General features: G+C 39.0%; 1 pseudogene; it reads left to right on the forward strand.

Annotated features, from left to right (window-relative positions):
• Window positions 1-4883: 4883 nt before the first annotated feature.
• Window positions 4884-5406, forward strand: LOC118988309 (60S ribosomal protein L18a-like; annotated as a pseudogene).
• The last annotated feature ends 15306 nt before the right edge of the window (window positions 5407-20712 follow it).

Below are 20712 nucleotides of genomic sequence, written 5' to 3' on the forward strand. Positions count from 1 at the left end.
AGGGGCTGTGATCTAAAGTTGTCCAGTACGCCTTTTTCAGTGCAGAATAAAAGAAATGAAAAAAATTCAAGATGATCATCAGGAGAAAAGCATCCTTAAAAATATGCCTAGGTGCTATGGACACATTTTCTAGAAAATGGGGCATTTTCCTAGTATATAATATATTATGATTTTTAATACTTCACAGATAAACACTTTTATTTTTAAATACTTATTCCAACAAATGTTTTAAATACTTATCAATTAAACATATATTCATTTAGGCCTCACTGGTGTGGATCAGTGGATTGAGTGCTGGCCTGTGAACCAAAGGGTCACTGGTTCAGTTCCAAGCCAGTCAGGGCACATGCCTGGGTTGTGGGCCAGGTCCCCAGTAGGGGGTGTGTGAGAGGCAACCATACATTGATGTTTCTCTCCTTCTCTTTCTTCCTCCCTTCCCCTCTCTGAAAATAAATAAAATCTTTAAAAAATAAACATATTCATTTCTTAATTTCTGATCATCTATAACTTAATTACATTAATCCAAATTTTCTGAACCTCAACACTATTAACATTTTGGTGCAGATAATTCTTTAAATTTTTTTTAATTCAATTATTAATTTATTTGTATTTAGATACTTGTTTGTTGTATTTATAAAGAAATTTTAGCATTTTTAAAAATTTATTTAAATTGTTTTTCAAGTACAGTTTTCTGTCTTTTCATTCCATCCTGGTCCAGATAATTCTTTAGTGTGTGTGTGCTTGCTGAGGGGAGGGCTGTCCTCTACATTGTAACAATATAACAATATAACAGCATCCCTGGCCTCTTCCCACTGAAAGTTTGTAGACTGTCCTACCCCAGTTGTGACAACCAAAAAAATTTCCAGATATTATGTACCCCAGAGAGCAAAATCATACTGGTTGAGAGACTACAACCAAATCCAACATTCATGGTACATAGTTGTATGTTAAAGATAACCTCTAAAGATAACTACAGCTGTATTGAAAATAAGATCCTTACATTTTCATTTTAGCAGAGGTCTGAGGATTTCCCCTATACAAGTCACAGTCATTTTTTTACAGAGTATATTATACTTAGGAAATCTGTATATTTTTAGAAATAAATGTAAAAGTTACTCATTCTTTGGCATTACTTATCTTTTTGGCATTACTGACTTTTACTTACTTAAAACTGAAATTTATTAGGTATGCATTGTGATGTGTATTATCTCACTTTAAAGCCAATAACAAGTTCTCATTATGTCTACAGATCAGGAATCAGAAGTTCAGGACACTGAATAATTTGTTTAAATTTATTCAGCTTGTGGTATAAATGGGTTTAAAATCCAGAACTCCGAAGATAAAACCAATGTACTTTCTACTAATCACATTGACTGACTTTTCTTTCTTCTCAGCAATTCACCAGTACAAAGGAGTTATAGAGTAAATTTTATTACTATTAAAGGATTATGGATTCAAAAGTTCTCATTCTTATTTTGGGAGAATAGTTACTAACTTCCTCCATTTTTTGCTCCACCATCTCAGTTTCATGATATAAGCTACCAAAAAATGATTAATTTCTGATAACAAATAGACTTCTAAACTAGGAAGTAAAAAGAATTGATTTCCATTACATGCAAATAAATCAATTGTGTTAGGAGGATAAAGATGTAGTCAATCTATGGCAAAGGCTTCAGTATTACGGAGGTTTCAGTGGCCTTGATCGTTTATCCAGTCAAAAGTAATGTATGTTTACTTATAATATAGTGAAAAGAATAGTACACTAGAACAAAAAGGTATAATGCTGGGAGTCAGGAAATTTCAAAGATTTAAATTCTACTATTGTAATTAAGACCTTGAGCAAGCTCTTTATCTACTTTGGGCCCCAGGTTACTCGCTTGTAAAACAAAGGGGAGTAGTCGACGTACTTTCTAAGTTTCTTTTTCAGCTGGAACATTCTAATAAGTTGTGTTATAGCAAATTTCTCTGAAAGAAATAGAAATCATAAGTGACACTATTAAAACTTCATTGTTTAATAAAAAATAATTGGTATATGGAGGATAGTTGAACTTCGTATCTATTTACAATCCTAAAACTTTTTAAATTAGATCATTTTTATTTTTATTTATTTCTATTTTTATTTAATTCTTGTTCAAGTACAGTTTCCTGTCTTATATTCTCAGCTTAGTTATTTAGATTATTTTTAAATTTGATTTTTTTATTTCACTCAATACTTGCTTAAGAACTTTTTAAAATTAAATGTATTGGGGTGACATTGGTTCATAGGATTATATAAGTTTTAAGTGGACATTTCCATAATACATGACCTGTATATTGCACTGTGTGCCCAGCAACCAAAGTCAGATCTTCTTCCATCACCATGTATTTGGCTCCCTTTACCCTTAACCACCCTACCCCCCCTTCCCTCTGGTCACCACCGCACTGCTGTCTGTGTCTGTGAGTTTCAGTTTTATATCCCACATATGAGTGAGATCATGTGGTTCTTAGCTTTTTTGTCTGACTTATTTTGCTTAACATACTATTTTCAAGGCCTATCCCTGTTGTCACAAAAGGTAGTATTTCATCTTATGGCTGAGTAATATTTATATATATCTACTTATAGTTATATATAATTTCCAGAACTCTAAATAATACATAAAGAATATACATAACATATTCTTTTTTTTTCAAGGCCATGATTACATAGCCCAATGTTAGCATAAATAGGATTTTGTTTCATATTTTTTCCCAATTTTTTTATTTAATTATTTTTCATGTACAGTTTTCTGTCTATTACTCCCATCCCATCCCACCCCCCATCCTCCCCCCTCCCTCCCATTTCCACCCTTCTCAGTTGTTGTCCATGTATCCTTTATATAGGGTCCTCTAAATCCCTCCCTTATTTCCCCTGAAATTCCCTCCACTCTTCTAGTCTTTTCCACTTCAGTTATTTCCATGTCTCGTCCACCATGAGTAATGCTGCAATGAACATATGGGTGCATATATCTTCGCAAATAAATGTTTTCAAATTTTTTGTGTAGTTACCTAAAGAATGATTGCTGAGTCATTTGATAGCTCTACTCTTAATTTTTTGAGAAATAGCCATATTGGTTTCCATAGTGGCTGTACCAGTTTACATTTGCATCATTTGAATATTAAGCCTTTGTCAGAGCTATTGTTTGCAAATATCATCTCCCATTTGTTTGGTTGCCTTTTAGTTTTATTGTTGTTTTCTTTTGCTGTGCAGAAGCTTTTTAGCTTGATATAGTCCCATTCATTTATTTTTGCCTTTACTTCTGTTCCATTTGGGGTCAAATACATAAATTGTTTTCTAAGGCCAAGGTCTGTAAGTCTAGTACTTATGTTTTCTTCTATGTAATATATTATTTCCAATCTTATATTTAGATCTTTGATTTACTTTGAATTAATTTACATATATGAGGACAAACTGTAGTCTAGTTTCATTCTTTAGCTAGTGGCTTTCCAATTTTTCCAACACCATTTATTGGAGAGGCTTTCTCCATTGTGTGTTTTGACTTCTTTGTGAAAAACATTTGCCCATATACATGTGGATTTACTTCTGGGCTCTCACTTCTGTTCCATTGGTTTGTGTTTTGGCTTTTCTATCAATACTATGCTCTTATGATTATTGTTGCTCTGTAGTATACTTTGAAGTCAGGTAGCATGATACCTCTGGCTTTGTCCCCCTGCCCCAGGATAGCTTTGACTATTTGGGGTCTTTTGTAGCTCCATCCAAACTGATGATTTTTTGTTCTATTTCTTTAAAAAGTAACATTGGGATTTTGATGTGGATTGCATTAAATCTGTGTATTTTGGGGGTAATATGGACATATTAACTATGTTGATTCTTCTAATCCATGAACACAGAACATCTTTCCATTTCATTGTTTCTTTTTCAATCTTTTAATAATGCTTTGTTGTTTAACTGTATAGGTCCTTCACATCCTCTGTTAAATTTATTCCTAGGTATTATATTTTTTGTTTCATTTGCAAAATAATTTTTTTTTGCTTTTTTTCTGAGGTTTCATTGTTAGTATTTAGGAATAGAATAGATTTTTGTACATTAATTTTGTGCCCTGAAACTTTGCTCTATTTTTGTTTATTATTTCTAATAGTTTTTTGGTGGAGTCTTTAGAGTTTTATATATACAGAATCATTGCATCCGCAAAAAGGACACTTTTATTTCTTTAATTCAAAGTTTGATTTTTTTTCTTTCTCTTGTCTGATTGCTCTGGCTAGGACTCCCAGCACTATGCTGAATAAGAGAGATGAGAATGGGCATCCCTGTCTCATTCCTGATCTTAAAGGAAAAGCTTTCATTTGTCACCATTGAGTATGATATTGGCTGAGGGTTTGTCATATATGGCCTTTATTATGTTGAGGTACTTTCCTTCTATTCCTATTTTATTGACTGTTTTAATAATAAATGGATGTTCCATCTTATCAGATGCCTTTTCTGAATGTATTGATAAAGGACTTTTTCTTCACATTTCCTCTAGATGGAGCTCTATAGCCAAAAATCTCTTTTTAGTCACGAAGCTATTAAAAAGTATTCCTAGTCAAAAAGACATGCCCCTTTGACTCCATATTTTTTATTATATTTTATCTATGCCAAAATTCACAGTACATTTGCACTATAAAGTATAAATACGTTTTGCTAAGTTTTAAAAATGTATTTAATATAGCAGAAAGCAGCATCTGTATGGTATAATACCATCTGTTACGCTGTATACAAATCACATTTCTCTTATCTCTGTTATGGCAGCCAGTCATTAATTGGTGTTAGACGTTCAGTTTCCTGTTGATGTGCTAGACAGTAGGTACATCATTTATAAAATTAAGCTTTTAAAAACATAGGGCATCTCACCTTTTGTGGGTGGTGGTGAACGTGGAGGGAATGCTATGAAGGCCTTGAGCACGCTGCGAGAGTACAAGGTGGTGGGGCACTGCTTGCTCAATCCTAAGTGCTGCTCACCACCCCTCTACCGCAGGTGCATTTTTGCACCTAACCATATGGTTGCCAAGTTCCGCTTGTGGCACTTTGTGTCTCAGCTGAAGAACATGAAGAAATCTTCAGGGGAAAATCATCTACTGTGTGCAGGTGTTTGAAATACCCCTCTTGGGGTTCAGAACTTGGTATCTGGCCACACTATGACTCCCGCAGTGGGCCCCACAACATGTACTGGGAGTACGGGAAACTGACCACCACAGGCTCTATGACCCAGTGCTACCGAGACTTGGGTGCTAGCACTGTGCCCATGCCCACTCAATCCACATCATGAAGGTGGCTGCCAACCAGCAGTCGAGCAGTTCCATGACTCCAAGTTCCAGGTCCCACTGCCTCACTAGGTCTTTCGTGGGCAGCACAAGCCACACTTCACCAAGAGGCCCAACGCCTTCTTTTAGATGCAGAGCCAGCCTCCCTTTCCCCTGATCTGCCCAAATAAACTGCCCCGAAATAAAAACCAAACAAACATAAGGCATCTCACATTAAATTTTTCTTCATATATCCTGCAGATATACACTATAATAAATATTATAAAGGCTACAGTTTACTTATAGGTTACATATTTACAGTATTTATTATTTCACAGAAGTATTAAAACTTCAAATAATACATAGGAAACACTCTAGACCAAATGTTTTGACTTGTATTTTTTAAAAATGATAAATGTCTTTCAATTTTTAAAAATCGACTATTGCATTTAATCTCTTTATTCTTAAATATTCTATCATTATTTAATTTTCTAGTCTCTTTGGGGAACTAATTATCTCTGTGACTCAATCCCCTCTGCTCAATTTCTCTGCTTCTGACCTTAACCCTAAAGGTTAGTAATGCCAATTCCATGATATCTCGATATATTGAGACATATATTACCAACTTGAAAGATAAACCGATCTGTCTTTGACAATTTTGTGAATGGGTTTTATCAAATACATTTTGTTTTTAGCTGTCATTTTAAAAGAGTTGCTCACTAAGCTCCTGGCTGGTTGAGTGCCCACCAGTGAACCAAAGGGTCGCTGCCTTGATTCCCGGTTAAGGCACATGCCTGAATTGCGGGCCAGGTCCCCAAGGGAGTGCACATGTGGCAACCACGCATGGATGTTTCCCTCGTTTCCCCTCTCCAAAAATAAATAAAGACAAATACCATATGATCTCACCTTTAATAGAAATTTAATCAATAAAACAAACAAGCAAGCAAAATATAACCAAAGTCACTGAAATACAGAACAGGCTGACAGGGGCCTGAGGGGAGGGAATTTCAGGGGAAAAGGGGAAGAAGGATTTACAGGGACAAGTATAAAGGACACATGGACAAAAATTAAGGGGGTGGAAATGGGAGAAAGGTGAGGCGCATGGGGTGGGGTGAGCTGGGATGGGAGTAAATGACAGAAAACTGTACTTGAAAAACAATTAAAATTAGTAAATTTAAATAAATAAAATATTTTTAAAAGAGTTGCTAACTAAGCAAATGTTTAAATGTAACCAATATTTAATATTTAATTTTTTGTGGATCAACTGTTGATACAATTTAAAATATAATGTAATTAATTTCTTTTTTAGGAATTTTCTTTTATTTTTAAATGATGTTTTATTGATTATAGTTGTCCCTATATTACAGTTGTCCCAATTTTCCATCTTTGCCCTGCTTCACCCAACACCTGCCCTCCCTCAGGCAACCCCCACACCATTGCTCATGTCCATGGGTCATGTACATACATTCTCTGGCTACTCCATTTCCTATGCTATACTTTACACCCCCATGGCTATTCTGTAACTACCTATTTGCACTTCTTTTTTAAAAAAGGTTTTGTTTATTTATTTTTAGAGAGAGGGGAAGGGAAGAAGAAAGAGAGGGAAAGAAACATCAATGTGTAGCTGCCTCTCATTCGCCCCCTACTGGGGACCTGGCCCGCAACCCAGGCGTGTGCTCCAACTGGGAATCGAACCAGCAAATCTTTTGTTTGCAGGCTTGCGCTCAGTCCACTAAGCCAAAGCAGCCAAGACTAAATGAATATATGGTTAATTGATAAATATTTAAAACACTTGTTGGAATAACTACTTAAAAACAAAGTGTTCATCTGTGAAGTATTAAAAATCAGAATGACAGTAACCAGAGGGCAGGGGGAGGGGGGAAACAGGGGAGGTAAGGGCAAGGGTCATCAAGAAACAAGTATATAGGACCCACAGGCAAAGACAACAGCAGGGCGGGGAGTAGGAGAGGGGAGCATAATGGAGACAACTGTAATTGAACATCAATAAAAATATTCAAGAGTGTTTTTATATTAGTAATTTGTTTGATTGACTAATTATCCCTTCCTGGAAGATAATACTATTTTTGAAACAGAAAGAGCCTCACACTAATTAAAGGTCACTAGACTAGTAATCTAAAGGCAAATTCCGGGCTTGGTTCAGGTCTACATGTTAGGCCACAGCTGTGTATCCACGGGCAATTGATCTAATCCTTTTACTTCACTTTTCTTGCTTGAACAATCACAAAGCATAAAACACTAAACAAATGCAAGGCATCATTATTATAGAAAAATATTCATCCTCATTATCCCCTCATAAATGCAAAGCTTGCACAAGTGGACCTACCATCACCACCACTAGCAGAAAAACTTTTTATGTCTACAAACTCCTGCTTAAAGTGTGCTTTTTGTCCAATCTGAATAGATAACCTCTCAGCAGGGTTTGGCACCTTTTCAGGTTGCTCTGGCAGTTGCTACATTAAGCACTGAAGGGTGACAGCTGCATACTTGGAAAGCTACCTGAACACAGATGCTTCTAGTCTTCCACCTCCAAAAAGAAGTAGTGTAGCTCCAGTTTCATTTCTGTTGTGCATATACATTGTGTTACTTGCATATAAGCAGAGCACAGGAGAAGGAGGAAGAGGAAAACATGAGAACTCTATTTTTCATAGACTCATAGAATTTCACCTTGGAAGGGACCTTAAATATCATCTTGTATAATCACTCATTCTTTTTCTTCATTTTATTTCGGCATCTGCAGACCTAAGGAGATTTTTGCTATATTTTATAAATTACACAGAGACCAAAAAGAAAAAGTATGTGTTACTTCACAGTTATAAATGAAATAAAGATACTATGCATGAACTTTCTAAATTGTGTAGCTTTGTCATAAATTAATGCTGGAAGCTTAAATATAAACATAATTAAAATTAAATTATAGCTCATAAAAACAAATGGGTAAAATATGGAAATAAATGAAAAAAATGAAGTAAAATCTGGACACAAGGAAATCACTCCAGTTGCTGTATTATTAGTTTTAGTAACTGTTTTATTTATCTATTGCTTTGTAACAAACCTTAAAACTTAGAGCCTTAGACAAAAAATATTTCTTTCTCAGGTTCTGTGGGTATGGATTCTGTGCACAGTTCAGTTATGTGTCTCTGAATCAGGGATTTTCACAAGACCGAGTTAAAAATCTCGGCTGGGGCTGTGGTCATCTCAAGACTCGACTGGGGAAGAATTTGCTTTCTAGTCTTATTCACGTGACTTTTGGCAGGCTTTGGGTTCTCAGTGGTTGTTGGTTAGAAGTTTCAGTTTACTGCCAGATGAACATTTCCACAGGGCTGCCACCAACATGGTAGTTGGCTTCTGTCAGAACAAGTGAGCTACATTGAAGAGAAGGTACATGAGATGGAAGCCACAATTTCTTTGTGACCTAATTTTGGGAGTGACATCCCATCTCTTTTTCTGTATCTTATTAGGAGCAAGTTCTTAATTTCAGCTTACACTGAAGGCCAAAATATTATACACAAGGAGGTTGAAACAAGATAATGGGGACGATTGAGGGCTTTCTTAGTAGCTTGCCTACCACAGTAGCTTTTTGTTGTTTGCAGGCTGGCGCTCAACCCACTGCCCCACACCAACCAGGGCTACAGTAGCTTTTTTGAATTATTTAAACGAGGAGGGCAAACACTTTAAAAATGTTTTACCATAACTAATTCAACATAGTAAATTCCAGTATATCCACAATATTGGAAGTAAGCATATTCCAATTAATTAACTGAATATTTATATTTTTGGTATTCCCATATAATCCATATAGATTATTAATCTTAAATGTTAGACTTCCAGTTCCGACCAAGATGGAATAGCTCCCCCTTCACTAGACCTCTCTCTTACAATGAGAAACTCATTCATAACACAACAATCACTTATAAAAGGTAAAAGAAGTCAGACTGGTTAGGGAACTTTGCACTTGAGAGATGACAGGTGTTGAGTTAATGAAGTGGTACATGGCAGTGTCAATGGACACCCTGCTCTCCCTTCCTCTTGTGTCACCAGGACCCAGTATGCAGTTGAATTTCCAGCTTCCACCTAGCAGCAACAAGGTGATACAAATCAGTGCACTGCTTTTGCCAGGGAGGTGTCAGCAAATATGATCAGGAAGCTGAACTCCCACTACCAGCTGGACCTGCACACCACATTCAACAAAGAAGACAAGTAAAACCCAGAGTCTCATAACATAATCCCCAAAATGAAGAATCAAGACAATTACAACTTGATAAAAAAGACAATCAACAAACACCAACACCAAATGACACAGAGAAATATCTGACAAGGATTTTAAAACCATTGAAAAATGCTTCAATCAGCAATTACAATTGACCCTTGAACAACTTGATTTTAACTATGTGGCTCCATTTATATGTGGATATTTTCAATAAATATACTATCAACCCTCCAGATTTCTGCATTTTTGTATATATGGATTCAACCAACCAGCAGATATAGAAGGCCGACTGTAACATTGTCCTATGCCATTTTATATAAGGTACTTGAGCATCCACAAATTTTGGTATCCACAGTGGTCCTACAACCAATCTTCTGTAGATACTGAAGGATGACTTAAGTTCTTAGGGAGTCAAAAGCTATAAGGGGATTTTTGATTGCATAGGGGTTGGTGTCAATAATCCCCACATTGTTCAAGGGTTCAAATACATTTAAAACAAAAATTTGGAAGTCACATCAAAGAAATATGATGTAAAGAACCAGCCCTGGCTGGTGTAGCTCAGTGGATTGAGCGTGGGCCTGCGAACCAGAGGATCTCGGTTCAATTTCCAGTCAGGGCACACGCCTGGGTTGCAGGCCACTTCCTGGTGCGGGGGGGACACACGAGAGGCAACCATACATTGATATTTCTCTCCCTCTCTCCTTCCCCTCTAAAGATAACTAAAGATAAATGAGTAAAATCTTTAAAAAAAGAACCAAAGTGACATTTTAGAACTAAGCTTAAAAAACAGCATAGCCTCAATAACAGAATGAATATGACAGAGGAAGAAATTGGTCAACCTGAGGACAGAACAATAGAATCTACCCAATTTGGCCCTGACTGGTGTGGCTCAGTTGGTTGGAGTGTCGCCCCATACACTGAAAAATTGTGGGCTTGATTCCTGGTCAGGGCAGATACGAGAAGGCAACCAACTGGTGTTTCTCTCTCACATCCATGTTTCTTTATGTCTCTCTCTCTCTCTTTTTCTCCCCCTTGCTCTAAAAGCAATGAAAAAGAATGTCCTCAGGTGGGGATTAAAAAAAATTACCCAATTTCAACAATATAAAGAAAGCAGACTAAAAAAGTAGTGAAAGCAGCCTTAGGACCTATTGGAAAACATGAAAAATATAACATTTGTATCATTGGAGTCCCAGAAAAAGAAGGGAACAGTATAGAATAGAAAATTACTAGAGAAATTATGGAAATGAGGACTAGGTTAGTAGCTGTCAGGAATTAGGGATCCAAAGAAGAACAAAATGGGATTGGTGTGACTATAAAACAATAGCATGAAGTACCTTTGTAATGAGAGAATACTTTTCTATCAGTCACAGTGATGGCTGTAACATCTATTACATGATAAAACTGATGGCACACATACACAAATGCATGTAAAACTGGTACATCTAAATAAGATTTATGTAATGCACTGATATCAATCTTCTTCTTTTGATCATACTGCAGTTACTTTGGGAGAAACTGATTGAAGGGTGCATTGGATGTCTCAATTAATTTTGCAACTTCCTATGGATTTATAATTACTTAAAATTTAAAAGTTAACAACAATTCTAAGTGCCCATCAGTAAATGAGTGGATAAAAAACTATGGTCCATTTACAAAATGGAATACTATGCAGCCGAAAGAAAGAAGGATCTCCTACCCTTTGTGACAGCATGGATGGAACTGGAGAGCATTATGCTAAGTGAAATAAGCCAATCAGTAAGGGATAAATACCACATGATTTCACCTATAAGTGGAACACAATCAACAAAACAAACAATCAAGCAAAATATAACCAGAGACATGGAAATAAAGGAAAAACTGACAGTAACCAGAGGGGAGGGTGGTGGGGGTGGTGGGGAATGGTGGGGGAAAGAAGTGGAAGGGTCATCAAGAAACATATATAAAGCAACCATGCACAAGGACAACAGGGGCGGGGGGTAGGATTAAGGGTGGGAAATGGGGGAGTGGAGGAGAGTGTTGGGGGGAAAATGGCGACAACTGTTCTTGAACAACAAGAAAAAAGAACAATCCACTTACTGTACTACAACTAACTTTCCATTGAAATTTTAAAAATCCTTAAAATTAAAGACAAAGTTTTGGGGGAAAGAAATTCACACAAGGCTGTGTATCAAAAGAAAATGTGTGAGTCTGCCTGAAGAACTAATGATTTATTGCATTATTAGGAACCTGATTCTTCAGTTCCTATTTTGATTTTTCTTTATTTTTATTATTTATACAACCATATAATAGTGAATATTTTTGCCACACACTAAGCAAGTGACATGGGGCATACTGCTGAAACTCTAAACATCTCAGCATCTTAACATTGTGAGCAATAAAGTGTCAATGACAAAATAGTACCTATTTCATAGTTATGATTATTAAACAAGATAATTCTTCTAGGGATTTCTTTTGTTCTTTCATTTGGGGTATTTTCTTTTTGCCCCCATTTTGTTTATTATGCATGTGTATGTATCAGGTAGATCTGCTAAGACTCCTAAACTTGCCATAGTGGTTTTATGTTGTAGGTTTCCTATGGTGCTTATTGGTGTAGTCTTCTAGATCACCTGATGTAGGTGTACAAAGGATGTCACTTGTGTGGGTTATGTGAACCCTTCTGTTGTAGTTGAGTCTTAATGCTGTTGGCCCATTCATGGGTGGAGTTAATCCTCAGGCTGACTGATTATAATGATATACATTGATCATAGTGTTTGAGCCATTGTGAAGTGGCTCACATCCTCCCCACCCCCGCCACCATACCAGGCAAAGTTGTTTCCAGCAGGTTCTGGTAGTTGCAGAATTTCCCTTTGGGTGTGCCAGTTGTGTGGTTAGTTGGATGGAGCTCTGGTGTGGTCTGAAGCCCACCATTCATTTTGTTTTATTCTGAGTCCAGTTGGATGAGGTTCCAGTGTGGGTCAATGTCATATGCTAACTGTGCCTGGCCTTGGGCTGCCATGCATTAGCTGCCTCTACTGTGGCTGCTATGCATTAGCTGCCTCTACTGTGGCTGGGTGTGCATGGTAGGGACTAAGCTGTGTACAAGGGGTGGCTTCCTCCAGCTTACAGCTCAGAATAAATCTATGAAGGTCTGAAGGTCTCTGAGGTCTGCCTTCACCTCTCTGCTAATCTGCCATCCCCTGAGGTTGCTTAGTCTTTCTCCAGAGCCTTCTAAAGAAAGACTGTAGAGTAGGCTTATACTGGCCACTACCAAGGGACCCATAGGTCACAAGCTTGGTAGAGTGTGGCATTTGGGGTCAGGAGACAGGGCTAGTTGGTCTCCTACTCGAGTGCTGAGCATTCAATGAGGGGAAAGTAGCCTCTGCTCCAGAGCCATTCCATTCATTCTCTGCCAGAGTCTCCAAGTCTAGCTCCCCCAGGAGGAGCACACTACAGGTTCAGGTTAGGTGCAGACAGCTGTCCCCTCTGAAAGACCAAGCTCAACTGGGAAGAGCCATCAGGGCTTGGGAAGACAGATCAAATGAGTCTCCCACTGGGGGGGGTGCCAGGTAAATGTGCAGGAGGGGGCCAATCCCTTTGTTCCTGTCCTAGGCAATAGCCTCCAAGGGAGACGTACTTCGAATGTCCCAACTCCGAGCAGAGCTCCCTTCCCCTGGCAGAGCTGAGCTCAGCAGGTCAGGGCCATTGTTACTTGGTAGGGCAGATCCAGTCTTCTGCTGGCAAGTCTTGTAGGAGGGAGGCAGGTACTTCTTCCCTTTCCTGGGCAAAAATTTCCAACATGCCCAGAACATTCCACCTGCCAGCAGTTTCCAGATATGCCTTTGGGATGAGCTCAGTACGGTGGAGCCTCAGGCTGCTCCAAAGACAGATCAAATAAGTTTTCCATTGGAGGAATCACGTGGGCTGAGCTTGCAAGGAAGATAAAAGTGGCCTTCCTGTGATGTAGCCACACATTCCAGTCTTGCCCGCTTAATTCCGGACAAAAGCCACCTGGGCTACATGCTGTAATTGTTCCAGCTCTACACAGTACTCTGCTGCCCCCTTGGGGCTGAACTCAGCATGGCAGGGCCACTGGGAGAGGAATGATTAGGCAGGTCGGGGGCGGGGCTCTGTACGCTCCTCGTGAAAAAGAATGGTCTCCTGTCTGAAGCTACACAGTTCAATCATTGTCTGAGTCTTTGCCAAGAGCCTCTGAAAAAGAGCTCCCCCAAGGTCTCTGTTGGGAGCAGCCAGCAGACCTCTCTGCAGGACTCAAACTTGGCAGGGTAGTGTCACCTGTAGTTAGAAGACAGGACAGTACACTGCCCAGGCTGGTGCTGTAACTATAAGAGGGCACGACTCTGGGAAGGTGGCATCTGGATCACTAGCAGACTCCCTTCTCTCCCAGGTGGATTGAACCCCACTGATTTTTACTGCCAGATGCTGTGTGAGTTCCTCTTCCAACCCCAGTTGCTCCGGGTTGGGGATTCCTGCAAAGGATTGAGGTTCCATGCTCCTGGGAGGAGAGAGTTTTGCAGCTGAAATGTCCCTCAGGCTTCTCAGCAACCACACGTGGGTGCAGGGGCCAGTCCTTTTTACATATTCACCCTTCTTCCCAGTCTCTATGACACTTCTGTGAATCTTTGATTATAGCATTTCAACTCAGCTAGCCTTCAGTTGATTTTTCAAGTTTATTGCTTTATAATTTAGCTGTAAATCCACTTGGCATTCTAAACAGGGGAGTATAGCTTCCAACTGTTCTGCAGCCACCTTGGAATCATATTTGTTCTTTATATATTTTGTTTTGTTTTTTATCCCTTATTAAAATATATGGCTCAGAAACATGTTTCTTCTTTCATAAGTTGTCTTTTCTCTTTTTCAGTTGTTTTGTTTGCTGTGCAAAAGCATTTTAGTTTAATGTAGTATCATTTGTTTAATTTCTTACATTGTTGCCTGAGGCTTAGGTATCATATCCAAAAATCATTGCCAAGACCCATGTCAAGGAGATATTTTTTCTAGGAGTTTTATGGTTTCAGTTCTTATATATAAGTCCTTAATCCTTCTGAATGGTGTAACATAGGGATTCTTTTAAATGCAAATTTTAAACTTTTCCAGTGTCATTCATTAAAGAGACCATCTTTTCTACATTGCATTTTTTGGATAAATTGTCAAATAGTGTTTGACTGTATACTCTTGGGTATGTGTTTGGGCTTTCAATTTTTTTCCCATTGATCTATTTGTATGTTTTAATGACAGTACCCTACTGATTTAATTGTTATAGCTAAATAATATAGCTTGAAATCAGGAAGTGTGATGTTTCTCAATTTGTTGATTTTTTTCTCATGATTTCTTTGGCAATTTGGGGTCTATAGTGGTTCCACATACATTTTAGGATTGTTTTTTTACTTCCTTAAAAATGTTATTGGAGCCCTGGCTGATTTTGCTCATTTGGTTGGAGCAGTGTCCCATAACCGAAAAGTTGTGTGTTTGATTCCAAGTCATGGCACATACCTATGTTGCAAGTTCAATCCTGGGTCTGGGAAGGTATGGGAGGCAAGCAATGGATGCCTCTTTACTGCATCAATGTTTCTCTCTCTCCCTTCCTCTCTCTCTGAAAGCAATGGAAAAAATGTCCTCCAGTGACAATAACAAATGCTATTGGAATCTTTATAGAAATTGCATTGAACAAATAAAGAACATTCCAGACAAGAAAAAGCTGTTACGACCAAATGAGTATTACAAAAAATGTTGAAGGGACTGCTTTAAGGAAAAGAAAAAGAAGGGAAAAAAGCCAGAGGAACATCATTAAAAAGAATAATGGCAATAAAGAGACAATAAATATGTATCTATCAATAATTACTTTAAATATAAGTAGCTTAAAATCTCCAGTCAAAAGATGAGGTAGTTCATAGATAAGAAAGTAAGATCTACTTTACTCTGAAATGGCGGCGGAGTAGGACGGAATGACTCCAGTTCTCGTACCCCTGGGAGAATATCCTGGCAGATCTACTGAGGAACAGCACAATCAATTCCCCAACCAACAATTCCCCAGCATTTATGAAAATAAGAGACCAGAGATAGTGACGGACCAGACAGCTACAGGTCGGTGGGGTCTCAGGAACACTAGTAAGGACAGAGGCGGCCGGGCTGGCGGCAGCCCTCGTCTGGAGCATCATGTCCCTGGAGCCATGGCTGCCACAGCAGTCGGGGCCCAGAGGATTCCTTCTGCGCCCAACAACAGGGGCGTCTGCCACAGAAAACTCATTGGGAGCCCGGCACCTGTGAGTAAAGACAAAAGCGAAAGCGGCAGGGCCAGCTGCCCTCGGCCAGCCCCTAACGCCTCCGAGCCCCAGGGTTAGGGGTGTAGAGGCTTCCATCTGCGACCAGTGCCACACAGGACTCATTGGGAGGCCAGCACCCAGCTGAGCATTGGGCCGGCTACGGGGTCCTTGGAAGAGAGCTGGCTCCCTCCCTCCCCATCTAGGCGGGGCTGGGTGTCAGAGACTTGTCTGCCCAGGTTTCCAAGGAGGGTGACAAGGACAGGGGGCCTTGTTCAGTTGTGATCTCTGTGGTCACCAGCTCGCCAGCCCGCCACCCCAGGAAATTTGAGAGGAGCATTGTCCTAACCAGTCAGGTTGGGGATTGGGCTGGGCTGAGAGGAAGGCTTTGTGGAGAAGTGGACTGAGGTGTTCTCCTGTGAAGGCAACTTGACTTGCTTATCATCCAGCCACAGAACTGGGAAGGACCAGTACCAGATCCCATGGGACGCAGGCAGCCTGTTGGGTGGGCTGGCGCCTGCACCCCAGTCTGGTAGCCTGGCTGGCTCGTGGGAGTGTGCCTGGGACTACAACCCAGCCCACAGAGAAGTCCTGCTGAAACCAGAAAAAATGGACTGGACAGTCTGAAACCAACAAGAGAGGGTGTTTTTCCCCCCTTTTTTCCCCCGTTTTTAAACTTTTTTTTCAGTAATCGTATATTTTTTAAATTTTATTATTGCTTTATCTTTGAATACTTTGCTCCTCTCTTTTATTTTTTCCTGCCTTAGTCCTTCTTCCTTTCATCCCAAACTTATTGCTTTTTCCTCCCTTCTCCTGCCCTTTTTTGTGTGTTTGTTTGCTTGTTTGGTGCTTTCTATAGCACTGTAAATACTTCACAACACATCTCTCGGGTCTTAGCCCAATTTACAGGTTCCTGAATTCTATTACTGTAGTGATTAACTCTACTTACTCACGCTACGTCTATTTACTATTCTTTACTCTCACCTTACCTCAAAATCTGACCACCCGCAACCTCACAGCTTTCTAGATAAAACTCACAAGCCTTCCCCCCCCCCAACAAGAGACTTATCTCTGGTCCATCCTTTCTTAAAAGTGGCAAGTTGGGTTGAAGATTACAGTTAACACTATATCTAGCCTAGAGATCTTCTATCTCTTCTCTACTGGCTGTGACTGCAAATATCACAAAGTACTCTCCTGCTGTCATAAACCACTTTGCCTCCCCCTCCAACTGATCACACACACACACAAAGAAAGGAGTAGGTGGAAGGGGAGAACATCAAGATACCTGCAGGGGACTGCACCACAGAATTTCACAGGCATTCTACCACAGAAGTTCACACAATAAACCCAGGGAGTCAGAACAGATCAATTTAAGAAGCTGAGGCTAACAAGAAGAGTCTCATAAGCAATGGGAAGATAAAGAAACAATGCCCAAATGAAAGAAAAGGTGGAAGTCTCAGAAAGAATGTTAGATGAAATAGAGGCAATTCAACTATCAGATATTGAATTCAAAGCACTAGTTATCCGTAAATTCAAAGAGATCACAATGAGCTACCAGAAACTAGAGGGGAGCTACAATGAACTCTCCGCAAACTATATCAACATGAAAAAGGAAATAGAAACTATCAGCAAAGGCCAAGAGGAAATGAAGAATACAATTTCAGAACTGAAGAACACAGTAGAAGGAATGAAAAGCAAGATCAATGAGGCAGAAGTTGGCATCAGTGAGATAGAGGACAGGGTAGAAAGAATCTCCCAGAAAGAGCAAGAAAAAGGAAAAAGGTTCAGAAAGAATGAAGAGTGATTAAGAGAAATGCAAGACAATATGAAATGTAATAATACCCGAATAATAGGAATACCGGAAGGAAAAGAAGAAGAATAAGGGATAGAAAACCTATTTGAAAGAGTAATGATGGAAAATTTTCCTAATTTGATGAGAGAAAAAGTCACATGAATCCAGGAATCACAGAGAATCCATTTCAAGAGGAACCCAAAGAGGCCCACTTCAAGACACATCATCATTAAAATGGCAAAATTCCAAGACAAAGAGAGAATCTTAAAGGCAGAAAGGGAGAAAAAAGAAGTAACATACAAGGGATCTCCAATCAGGTTAGCTACTGACTTCTCAATGGAAACACTCCAAGCAAGAAGAGAATGGCAAGAAATATTCCAAGTAATGAGAACCAGAGGCCTACCACCCAGGCTACTTTACCCAGCAAAGCTCTCAATCAAGATAGAAGGCCAAATAAAGAGCTTCCGAGACAAAAGAAGTCTAAAAGAATATGCCTCCACCAAACCAGCTCTACAAGAAATACTAAAAGGACTGCTTTAAGGAAAGGAAGGAAAAGAGAGAGACAGAGAGGAACACAGGTACAAAATGGCAATGAATAAGTACCTATCAATAATAACTTTAAACGTAAATGGATCAAATGCTCCAATCAAAAGACATAGAATAGCTGAATGGATAAGAAAGCATGACCCACACATATGCTGCCTACAGGAGACCCACCTCAGGACAAAAGACCATCACAGAATAAAAGTGAATGGCTGGAAACAAATTTTCCAAGAAGATGGTCAAGAAAAAAAGCTGGGGTAGCAATTCTAATATCAGGCAAAATAGATTTCAAAAAAAAGGGCCATAAAGAGAGACCCAGAAGGTCACTTCGTAATACTCAAGGAAAGAATCCACCAAGAACACATTAACATCGTAAATATATATGCACCCAACATAGGAGCACCCAAATATATAAGAAAAACCCTAGAGGACTTCAAGGAAGATATTGACAGCAGCACAATTATAGTAGGGGACTTTAACACCCCACTGTCAAAAATGGACAGATCTTCCAAATAAAATATCAACAAAGATATAGCTGCACTAAACAACACCCTAGATGAAATGGACTTGACTGATATACAGAGAGCCCTTCATCCTAAAGAAGGTAAATACACATTCTTTTCAAATGCACATGGAACATTTTCAAAGATAGACCACATGATAGGACACAAAACGAGCCTCAATAAATTCAAGAAAATTGAAATCATACCAAGCATTTTCTCTGACCCAAAGGACTGAAATTAGAAACCACCCCCACAGGAAAAAAACCAAAACACCCAAAATAATGGGGACTGAATGGTATGTTATTAAACAACGAATGGGTCAAGAATGAAATTAGGGAAGAAATCAAAAAGTTTCTGGAAACAAATGAAAATGAACTCAAAACAACCCAAAACTTATGGGAAACAGTGAAGGCAGCCCTGAGAGGGAAGTTCATAGCAATACAGGCTTACCTAAAGAAGACAGAAACATCTCAAACAAACAACCTAACCCGACGCCTGCAAGAACTCAAAGAACAACAACAAAGACAGCCCAGAGCAAGTAGAAGGAAGGAAATAACCAAGATCAGAGCAGAATTAAATGACATAGAGACTAAAAGCACAATTGTAAGGATCAATGAATCCAGGAGTTGGTTTTTTGAAAAGATAAACAAAATAGACAAGCCTTTAAGTAGGCTCATTAAGAAAAGAAGAGAGAGGACACAAATTAATACAATAAGAAATGAAAGAGGGGAGATTACAACTGATACCACAGAAATAGAAGGGATTGTAAGAAATTACTATGAAGAACTGTATGCCAAGAAATTTGAAAACCTAGGTGAAATGGACACATCCCTAGAAAAATATAATCTTCCAAAACTCAATGAAGAGGAGGTAGAAAGCCTGAACAGACCAATAACGGCAGATGAAATTGAAGCAGTAATCAAAAAACTCCCATCACACAAAAGCCCTGGACCAGATGGTTTCACAGGAGAATTCTACAAAGCATTTAACAAAGAGCTAACCCCTATTCTTCACAGACTATACCAAAAAACCCAAAATGATGGGAAACTCCCAAACTCTTTTTATGAAGCCAGCATCATCCTAATTCCAAAACCAGATAGAGACACAACAAAGAAAGAAAACTTCAGGCCAATATCGCTGATGAATATAGACGCTAAAATCCTCAAAAAATATTGGGAAATCGCATCCAGCAATACATGAAAAAGATCATACACCATGACCAAGTGGGATTCATCCCAGGGATGAAAGGATGGTTCGATATTCTCCAATGATACCTCAAAATAGTTTTAATCTCCAAAATATACAAAGAACTCACTCGACTCCACTCAAAGAAGACAAGCAACCCGATTAAAAAATGGGCAGAGGACTTGAACAAACATTTCTCCGAGGACATACAAAGGATCCAGAGACACATGAAGAGATGCTCAATATCGCTAGCTATCAGAGAGATGCAAATTAAAACCACAATGAGATACCACTTAACACCAGTCAGAATGGCCATCATAAACAAAGCAACAAACAACAAATGTTGGAGAGGTTGTGGGGAAAAGGGGACCCTAGTTCACTGTTGGTGGGATTGCAGATTGGTACAACCACTATGGAAAACAGTATAGAATTTTCTAAGAAAACTAAAAATGGATGTGCCTTTTGACCCAGCAATTCCACTCTTAGGAGTATATCCTGAGAATCCTGAAACACCAATCCAAAAGAACCTATGCACACCAATGTTCATAGCAGCACAATTCATGATAGCCAAGAGTTGGAAGCAACCTAGATGCCCATCAGTAAATGAATGGATCAAAAAACTATGGTACATATACACAATGAATTCTATGCAGCAGAAAGGAAGAAGGAGCTCCTACCGTTTGCAACAACATGGATGGAACTGGAAAGCATTATGCTGAGTGAAATAAGCCAGGTGTTGAAGGACCATATGATCTCATCTTTAACAGGAAGCTAAACAACAAAACAAACAAGCAAGCAAAATATAACCAAAGACACTGAAATAGAGAACAGGCTGACAGTGACCAGAGGGAAGAGGGGAGGGAATTTCAGGGGAAATAGGGGAGGGATTTAGAGGAACATATATAAAGGATACATGGACAACAACTGAGAAGGGTGGAAATGGGAGGGAGG

Source organism: Sturnira hondurensis, unplaced genomic scaffold (assembly GCF_014824575.4).
Source record: "Sturnira hondurensis isolate 20B ecotype Veracruz unplaced genomic scaffold, ASM1482457v3 Scaffold0006301, whole genome shotgun sequence".
Lineage (NCBI taxonomy): Eukaryota > Metazoa > Chordata > Mammalia > Chiroptera > Phyllostomidae > Sturnira > Sturnira hondurensis.